Source organism: Myotis lucifugus, unplaced genomic scaffold (assembly GCF_000147115.1).
Source record: "Myotis lucifugus unplaced genomic scaffold, Myoluc2.0 scaffold_18, whole genome shotgun sequence".
Lineage (NCBI taxonomy): Eukaryota > Metazoa > Chordata > Mammalia > Chiroptera > Vespertilionidae > Myotis > Myotis lucifugus.
In genome coordinates this window covers 11530681-11541027 of record NW_005871066.1, presented here as the reverse complement: position 1 = coordinate 11541027, position 10347 = coordinate 11530681, and the positions used below count along the sequence as shown (strand labels likewise).

The window sequence follows — 10347 nt, the reverse complement described above, 5'->3', positions numbered from 1 at the left end:
GAACCCCCGGGAACGCTTTGCTCCCTCTACCACCCTGGGGCGGAGACTTTTCTCTCTTCCCAGTTCCGGCCCGGTCCATATCCCCCTTGCCGGTCGCTTCACTTACGGTTAACTTGAAATCTGGGATAATGGCAACCTTTCCCAGGGCCCGGTCGCAGCTCGGCCCTGCCCAGATGTTGCTTCCCCCGCCCCCCCTCGCCGGGCCCTCTTGGGCCAGGAAGCGTCTCGAGGGCGCGCTGGGCCCCCTGCCGACCCGCCTGCGCCCCGGGCGCGCTCGGCGGGAGCCCTGAGTCCGAGCTGGTTTCCCAGCCCTGAGCCTGAAGCTAACTCCGTTCCCACGAAAGCTTCCCGGGCACCTGCCGCAACTGCCGACCCCGGGGGAGATGGTGGCGGCCATCGCGGACGGGCGCGGGGCAGCAGCCGCCTTGACCCGGGGGCCGCGGGCCGGCCGCGGGCGGAGACCAGCCGGGTCGGGAAGGTTAAGTGGGGATGGAACGGGAATGGCAACACGGCCTTGGCAGTGTGCTCATTAACCTTCAAAAGGATACTCACTTTTTTAAAAGTCAGGATAATGATAAGAGCATAAAGTTGTGATTCTGCGCTTCTCCCAGGATTTTCTTCCTTAGCTGCAGGATGAGATTAGCTGTTTCAAGAAATAAATACAAACAAACCGGAATAGAATTCAACAGTGGATGGTTGGGCAAAAAGAGTCCTCTATAAAGTCATCCAGAGGGTGGTCACTGGCCAGAAAGAAATACCCTCTGAATATAATGTTAATTTAAATTTTTTTTAAAAAAGAAGAAAGAAATGCTCTCTGTCCGGGGGCTCGGGTCTAATTGGCAAAAAGAAAAGAAATAGGGGTCCCACAATGCAGATATGACTGCTAGAAAAGGCAAAGCAAACTAATTTGCGTTTTGAAAGTGCACGCGTGTGTAAGACCGTAGAAATATAAAAAAGACTCTGCTTGGTGTGCGCCTTTCCCCCTCGGGAGAGCGAGCGGTTGTTGCTGAATCCCAGGGACTTAAGTGGGATTAGGAGCTGCCTGCGCCTGCGTGGGGCAGAGATGCTCTGCTCAATGGTACCTGCGGTGCCACAGCAATCAAAACAAAACAGCGCTGCAAACCAAAGGGTAGGATGTTACTTGGCTAAGGAACTTTTTAATTGTTCCCCTCACCACAATTCTTTTTTTTTTTAATTAAATCTTTATTGTTCAGATTATTACAGTTGTTCCTCTTTTTCCCCCCATAGCTCCCCTCCACCCGGTTCCCACCCCCCCCTCTGTCCTCACCACCCCCATTGTCCTCATCCATAGGTGCACAATTATTGTCCAGTCTCTTCCCGCACCCCCCACACCCCTTTCCCCCCCCAAGAATAGTCAGTCCACTCCCTTTCTATGCCCCTGATTCTATTATATTCACCAGTTTATTTTGATCATCAGATTATTTATTCACTTGATTTTTCGATTCACTTGTTGATAGATATGTATTTGTTGTTCATAATTTGTATCTTTACCTTTTTCTTCTTCCTCCTCTTCTTAAAGGATACCTTTCAGCATTTCATATAATACTGGTTTGGTGGTGATGAACTCCTTTAGCTTTTTCTTATCTGTGAAGCTCTTTATCTGACCTTTAATTCTGAATGATAGCTTTGCTGGATAAAGTAATCTTGGTTGTAGGTTCTTGCTATTCATCACTTTGAATATTTCTTGCCACTCCCTTCTGGCCTGCAAAGTTTCTGTTGAGAAATCAGCTGACAGTCGTATGGGTACTCCCTTGTAGGTAATTAACTGTCTTTCTCTTGCTGCTTTTAAGATTCTCTCTTTGTCTTTTGCTCTTGGCATTTTAATTATGATGTGTCTTGGTGTGGTCTCTTTGGATTCCTTTTGTTTGGGGTTCTCTGCGCTTCCTGGACTTGTAAGTCTATTTCTTTCACCAGGTAGGGGAAGTTTTCTGTCGTTATTTCTTCAAATAGGTTTTCAATATCTAGCTCTCTCTCTTCTTCTGGCACCCCTATAATTCGGATGTTGGTACGCTTGAAGCTGTCCCAGAGGCTCCTTACACTATCTTTGTATTTTTGGATTCTTTTTTCATTTTGCTTTTCCAGTTGGGTGTTTTTTGCCTCTTCGTATTTCAAATCTTTGGTTTGATTCTTGCGATCCTCTGGTCTGCTGTTGGGAGTCTGTATAATATTCTTTATTTCAGTCAGTGTATGCTTAATTTCTAGTTGGTCCTTTATCACAACATCGAGGGTCTCACTAGATTTCTTGAGGGTCTCATTAAGTTTATTGGCGGTTTCTAGAAAATTCTTGAAAAACCTTAAAAGTGTGGTTTTGAACTCTATATCCAGTAGTTTGCTTTCCTCCATTTCTGTCATTTGTGTCCTGTTTCTTTGTCTCGGCATTTTTTATGCTTCGCTGTGTCGACAGAGTGGCTTTCTGTGCTAGGTGTCCTATAGGGCCCAGTGGCTCAGCCTCCCCAATTACCTGAGGAGGACACTCTTGGTGCACCCCCTTGTGGGCTTTGTGCACAGTCTTGTTGTAGTTAAGCCTTGATTGTTGTAGGTAACACTGGGAGGAATTGACCTCCAGGCCAATTGGCTGTGAAAATCAGCTGTGTCTACAGTGGGAGAACTTCTGTGCTGAAGACACCCTTATGGGGCAAGACTTGCTTCAGTGGGGCTTTGGTGCTCACTGAGTCTGCCCCCTGAGTGTGTCCCTTATGGATCTGAGGAGTTGTAATTGGATGGTCCCACTCTGACCACTGGGTACACTAGCTCTTGGATCTAAGGAGGTGCTAATCTAGCCTCTGCCTGAGGCTACCCAGCAGAAGCCAGCTGTAAAGCAATGCAAGTTGCCCTGGGGCCTTGGGCCAGCTTCAATTTGTTAAGTAATTTTCAGATTACAAAGGGCCGGGCCTTTCATATGCAAAAGCCTCCTTGCATGGCTTTGGTGGGGCGGGGCCCCAGGGGATCAACAGGGCGTGCAGAGCGAGCAGTATGGCTGCTCTCAGTCCTGCCCTCAGAGGCCCTGGCAATAGCTGTGAGCGCCTTGGAGAGAAAGCTGCCCTTGAGTTTCGACCGATGCCAGACAGTCCCGTTTCTCCCGTATGAGTCTGGGTCCCCAGAGACTCGCCCGGAACTGGAGCTCAGAGCCTGAGACTCCCTCCCGATTGAAAAAGACAATCGTGTCTTCAGCCGCCAGTCCTCTCCACATGCTCCTCCGCACCTTTGTATTTTACTTCCGCACCGCACCCCCTCTGAGTCTCAGTATGCTTTTCTCTTTCCTTCTAGTTGTAGAATTTCCACTCAGCCAGCCTTCCTGTGGTTCTGGATGATGTCTGTTCCGTCTTTTAGTTGTATTTTTGAAGTAATTGTGCGAGGCAGCAATCTCCGGTGTTTACCTATGCCACCATCTTGGTTTCCTCCCACAATTCTTTATTATGAAAATTTTCAAAAATAGATATGCCTTTTTGTATACCATTTGAATAAGTTACAGGCATCAAAATACTTCACCTCTAAACACTTGAGCCTGCCTCTCCTAAGAATAAGGACATTTGCTTCAGAATCACAATAATATTATCACACCTAAGAAAGCAATTTCCTGATGTCATTTAATGTTCAGTACACGTGCAAGTTTCTATGATTGTCCCACGAATATCTTTTATAGCTAGGAGTTGGGTTTTTTTATGTTTGGTTTTTGTTTTTGAACTAGGATACTGTCTATGGCCATATATTGCATGTGCTTATGATGCTGAAGAAACAATTTGAAATGTGCACTAACTTTTTTTAATGTTTTTATTGATTTTTAGAGAGAAGAAGGGAAGGAGAGAGAAACATCAATCGGTTGCCTCCCACATGAACCGAGACTGGGGATTGAACCTGCATCCTGGGCATGTGCCCTGACCAGCGATTGAACCAGCGACCTTTTGGTGCACTGGACAACGCTGAACCAACTGAACTACACTGGCCAGGGCAATAACTATTTTCTTTACACATCATACTCACGGATATTCTGAATGGAGAGATGTTCATAGGGTGTTCTTCATTAAGAGCAGGTACTTTAGATAAGCACATCTCTGTATACCAGGAAAGTCTAGGAGAAAAGAGTAGTTTTTAACACCACATTGAGACTATAATTGAAGCTGTATTAAATCGTAATGTTTATACTTAACTCCTGGAATACATAAACTTAATGGATTATGTTGGAATCTCTCCTCAACCTGACTTCTGAAGTTTAATGATTGTTTTTTTCCCTAGACAATGAAAAGAAGCTGTTCCATATAATAATTTATATCACTCCAGACAAAACATCCAGCTTGCCCTGCTTCACAGTACAGAACAAAATGAACATTGCACCCTCTGCATTTTACTCATGGTTTAATTTTAGACCCTGACCTGCTGAATTGGTTTTTATTTGTCCTTCCCTTTTATGCACCCCCTAGGAAGTCAGGAACTCAGCAGAAAATGGTAACTATTTCTAAGTTATTTAATTTTTAAATGTTAGTTAATGCTGTAAAAAAAAAAGGTGCAAATTTACACAATTCCTTAAAAGTGACTGGTGGCTAATGTAACTATTTTTGGAGATTAGAATTAAGTAAGATTATTTCCATACTTCACAAAATATTAGGTGCTACTTAAGCTCCTTCTGGACAACCACAGTTAAAACAGTTTTAGCATAGTAGGTCTCATCTTTAAAATGGGTTCTGTAATCAGCACTGTTCTCCTAGCTCCAGGCTTAAAGGGACAGAGGTCTAAAGGACCACATGACTTGTTACTAGAGGACTTTCATTCAATTCGTATTTATAGCAGCATCTGTAGAAGTCACTTAAATAGTGTGTTCACCTCCCATTTAATCAAATATTGTTTTTCTGACCATTAAGAATCTTTAGAGCCGAAACCGGTTTGGCTCAGTGGATAGAGCGTCGGCCTGCGGACTGAAAGGTCCCAGGTTCGATTCCGGTCAAGCGCATGTACCTGGGTTGCGGGCACATCCCCAGTGGGGGGCGTGCAGGAGGCAGCTGATCAATGTTTCTCTCTCCTCGATGTTTCTAGCTCTCTATCTCTCTCCCTTCCTCTCTGTAAAAAATCAATAAAAATGCCGAAACCGGTTTGGCTCAGTGGATAGAGCATCGGCCTGCGGACTGAAGGGTCCCAGGTTCGATTCCGGTCAAGGGCATGTACCTGGGTTGCGGGCACATCCCCAGTGGGAGATGTGCAGGAGGCAGCTGATCGATGTTTCTCTCTCATCGATGTTTCTAACTCTCTATCTCTCTCCCTTCCTCTCTGTAAAAAATCAATAAAATATATTTTTTAAAAAATCAATAAAATATATTTAAATAAATAAATAAATAAAATAGAAACAGTTGAAATTAAAAAAAAAAAGAATCTTTAGATAACTTCAAATAGCAAAAGGAAGGGAAGTTAAATTGTACTCTGTGCCATACCATTCTCTACTAGGTTCTCTTTGACCTTGGAAAATACCCTTTTCACCTCCTAGTTCCCCCACTCCTATCCTCCAAATGACCCTAAGTGTCTGTGGCTACTTGCAGTTGTAACATTTGGAGGCTCTACGAAAAAGTTTTGACGGGAAGGGCGTGGGGGGACAATGGGGGGAATAAGGACACATATGTAATTCCTTAATTAATAAAGAAAAAATTAAAAGAAAAGTTTTGAGGGGAAAATATGTGAAGCGAGGGTGCTAATTATGTTCCTGGACTGGGGACTGGGCCCAGAGCAGGTCTGCCTCAAGCTGGCTGGTAGTGGGTGGATCCTTGACTTTGTGCAGGAAAGATCTCACAAGAATCCAGGTGATTTTGAGAGTATATTTATTAAAGCTGGGAACAGTGAAACAAAAGAAGAGCTTAAGGTAGAAGAAGAAACAGGAGAGCCTACGAGGGGCTGCTTTGGCTTCTCAGAAAAGTTATAGGAAAGAAGTGAGCCACACAGGGCTGAGTGAACTCAGAAGTAAAAGTCACAGTGACAGAAGTGAGACAAGGTGGGCTGTTGTTAGCTCACTAGAAAGTAAAATAAAAGGGGGCCTTACAGACAGATACAGAGAGTTAGCCTGGGATGAGCTGCCACTGCCTGCTGCTCCTCTGGTTTCAAGTCTGGTGGGGACATGCTTAGAGAGAAAGAGAAGGTGGGAATTAGAGAGAAAGAGGGGTGAGGAGAGAGAAACATTGATTAGTTGTCTTCCACATGTGCCCAACTGGGGATTGAACCCTCAATCTGGGTATGTGCCCTAACTGGGAATCAAACCATGACCTTCTGGTTCATAGCTCAACATTCAACTACTGAGCCACACCAGCTGGGCTGGAATTCTAACTTCTTATCCTTAGTATTTTCCATGTGGAATATTAGCTGCAAAAATACAAGGGAGAACTTCAAAAGTGAAGGGATTGAGGTGAATCTGCCATTGTTAATATCTATTCCACCTTGAATATTCTCAGGTACCTGTTTCTCCATAGACTGAGTAACTAAGGAGGATTACTTCTCCTAGCCCTTCCCATCTACCCTTGAATTCCCATGTCCTCGGCTACAATCAGGTATGTGTCATCTGCATGCTTCCAATTTGGGGACAAAGAATACTGCTCTCCGTGGTAAACTGAAGAATCCTTCCTTCCCCCTAAGATATCTATCTGCTAATCCCCAGAATCTAGAAATGTTACCTTATATGGCAAAAGAGACTTTACAGATATGATTAAAGTAGGATCTTAAGGTGGGAGATGAGTCTGGATTATCCAAGTGGGCTCTAAATGTAATCACAATAGTCCTTATAAGAGGGAGGCAAGAAAGTCAAAGAAAAAAAGCCATTATGGTAACAGCAACAGACGGAAGTGATGCAACCACAGCCAAGGAATGCAGACCACCTCTAGAAGCTAGAACAGGCAAGGAATGGATTCTCCCCTGGAGCCTGTAGAAGGAACCAATCCTGCCCACACCTTGACTTTAGCCCAGTAAAACTGATTTCGGCTTAAGGCCTCCAGAACTGTAAGAAAGCAAATATGTGTTGTATTAACCAACCAAGTTTATGGTAATTTGTTACAGCAACAATAGAGAACAAATATACTCTCCTTTCGGCAGTCTTTGAAGTCTGATGACAATATATATGTACTAGAGGCCCAGTGCACAAAATCGTGCACTGGGGGGTGGGGGTGGAGGGAGTCCCTCAGCCCGTCCTGTGCCCTCTTGCAGTCCAGGAGCCCTCGGTGGACATCCCTCTCACAGTCCAGGACCCCTCACTCCTTACCGCCCGCCTGCTCGCTGCTCCTTACTGCTGGGCTTGCTGCTCCTTAGCACTGCCGCAGAGACGGGAGAGGCTGCCACCACAACCGCTGCACTGCCAGCCGTGAGCCTGCTGGCGAGCCGGCTTCTGGTTGAGCAGCACTCCCCCTGTGGGAGTGCACTGACCACCAGGGGGCAGCTCCTGCATTGAGTGTCTGCCCCCTGGTGGTCAGTGCATATCATAGCAACTGGTCATTCCACCATTAGGTCGATTTGCATATTAAGTTTTTATTATATAGAATATGTATGTAAGTATGTGTGTGTATATATATATATGTAATTTGTCAAGTTAGCATAACATTAATGAATGGACACAGGACTGTAGATCTAGACTCCATACTAGACTTCTAGGCTGAGCTCTGAGAGACCAAATTTTCAGGAGTTATAGCACCAGTTTTCCTGGTTGGTATTAGCAGTAGCGATTGGAGGCTTCTGAGGAAGGAGCAGAAGACCTAGTGTTGACAGAGATTGTTTCTGGTCCTGTCATGAACAAGTCATTAACTGCCCTAAGCCTCTGTGAAGTTGATCTACATGATCACTAAGAGCCCTTCCAATTCTAAAATTCTGAGCTGTTGCGAAATATATTTTACCTTTCAATTTCACATTCACATGTTACTGCTATTACAGTCTCTCTCCAGCCTATCTAGCCAGCCTCCCTCTCCACCACAAAGTCTACACATCAACCACAAGCACATGGAGCTTGTTTCTTCTAGCTTGTAAATTTCTTCCCTGCCTTCATCCCCTGAGCACTCAGACTCATCCTCAACACTCAAACCACAAATCACAGACTTTGAGAAGCTCCCTCATCTTCCCAAAGCAGAGTGGTCATCTCTGCCTTGGTGCTTTCGGAGGACTAAAGCAGTATCAAGTTATGGCTGAATATTCTTTTTCGTTTCTGTTTCCCAAATTAGAATGTGAGCAATATTCTGTCAGATTCGTGTTTATATCTCTAGCACCTACTTCTGGCACATAGCACTCATATTATGTTTGTAGACTGAATAAACAGATGAATAATTAATCCCTGAACTCTGAGAACCTGGTTGAGGTTGTGGGGGAGGGGTTGGGAATGGGAAGGGATGGAAGTGAAGTACAAGAAGACAGGAAATTCATGTTTCAGCAAGATGTCCAGAGTCCTGGAGGAAAAGCAGATGTATTTGGTGATTTAATTCAAGGCTACCGACAGATACTTATTGTACATGCAATTTAGCATCTCTCCTGACCTTGCTTCAAAGTCAGTTTCTAAGTGGAGCTAACAGTATGAGCTATCTCGCACAGTAATCTGCTGATTAGAAGCTCTTAACTGAGGCAGATGGCAGGCAGCCACACACAATTTGTCAGCCCTGCATCCTTGCATGCCTCTAGGCAGAGGCTACAGCTTTAGGAGTTTATGGTCGCTAGTTAACAACTCTGTCCTCATAGACCATTCTGCGTAACAACTCATGAAACTGTTTCCCTTCAGTTTTTCTTCTTAGGCATAAAAATTACTCCCCACCCTCACTCCTTGAGTGCTCCTGTTATATCTTCCATTTTCTTGATACAAAATACAAAGGACAAACTGACTGAGAAAACCTCCTTTAAGTGGAAATGAGGCTATCATTTCCACACACCTAGAAAACCTGCTAAATCACACTTTCACAATATATAGACTTATGTTAATTTACAGTGTGTCTTTGATCATGCATAACTTTTATGATGTAGTCATCTCTGTGTGTTCCTTTGCTGTTTTACACTATATACTTATATACGTTTAGAATTTCGCATGTGAGATTCAGCTTACTTTTTTAAGGTACCGCTTATTGTACATTTTCCATGTATCAGACACTATGCTAAATGCTTTACAATTCCCATAACAAACCCAGGCACTAAGCATTATTACACCCTTTTTATAGAGGAGGAAGCTGAGATTTAGAGAAGCTAATTAACTTTTCTGAGGGCACAAGGCTAGTGAGATGCAGAGGCAAGGCTCAGTCTCATGTCTGTTAGATGGAGAGATTCAATAATTAGATGAGCTTCTTACTTGCTTTTTATAATGCTAATGTGACATTGTATTGCTTAAGAAATACCACTCAGCAATTAACAATAGCTTGTGGAGGGAAATGTAATCTTTATTTCCAGAATCAAAATTTCCACAATTTATATTAAGCATCGCATTAGGTAACATATATTTACCAGTGTTTTCTATTGTTTTTAACCAGTATTTTGAGAAAAACTGTTGCCATTCTTTCTTCTGGAGTCCTGACTGCTTGCTGTTTTGAAATTTCTCTTGCCCTTTGAAGCTCAGAGTTCTGCATATTCTCACATTGAGGACTCACTCCCAAAAAGCTGTGTTTTCTTTCTTTTACCTTGTTGCACTCATCTGTAAAATGAGGTACAATAGATGACATCTCCCTCAAAGGATTTTTATGTGGATTTTTAAGACAATTCAAGGAAAAGTGATAGTAAGTGTACAGTATACTTAATAAAGGCCACTTGGATGTTATTGAAACTGGTGTTATTGATTCCAATGATAAAATTGTTTGTTTATTTGTATGAGGACCTGTATGCCAGGTCCCATTAAGTTGTGCTGTGCTGGTAAAGACTATTCCCATTTCTTTCTCTTTTTTAAAAAAATATATATTTTTATTGATTTCAGAGAGGAAGGGAGAGAGACCTGGACATGTGCTCCTGACCAGAATTGAACCCAGAACCCTTCAGTCTGCAAGCCGACGTTTTATCCACTGAGCCAATCCAGTTAGTTTTCATATAAATGACTTCATGAGGAGGATTAAATTTAATTTTCCAATATATTGGTTTTTTAGTATTAACATTATTATAGGTTTTATGAATTTCAGCAAAGTTATTTTGCCTATAATTTCAGAATTACACCATATTTCAGTACTACTTAATGTAAATTTAGTGTTATTACAGTAAAAATTGTTTAGAATAATAGAAGAGTTTTTTAACTCTTCCCAGCAAAAATGCCCCTTTCCCATATACCATATATTGTTATTTGTTGGGGTAGATACAATAGGCCAGGACTGGGTGAATTCAGTATTCCATATGGAATGGGGGCATAATCATTCACCT

At 43.2% G+C, this 10347-nt stretch overlaps 1 long non-coding RNA gene across 1 annotated transcript; it reads left to right on the top strand.

Annotated features, from left to right (window-relative positions):
* The first annotated feature begins 804 nt into the window (after positions 1-804).
* LOC106696521 lies at positions 805-6587 on the top strand. The gene is made up of 3 exons (XR_002828394.1): positions 805-1129; positions 3807-4464; positions 6447-6587. It is a non-coding gene; the product is annotated as an uncharacterized LOC106696521 (long non-coding RNA).
* Positions 6588-10347: the final 3760 nt, after the last annotated feature.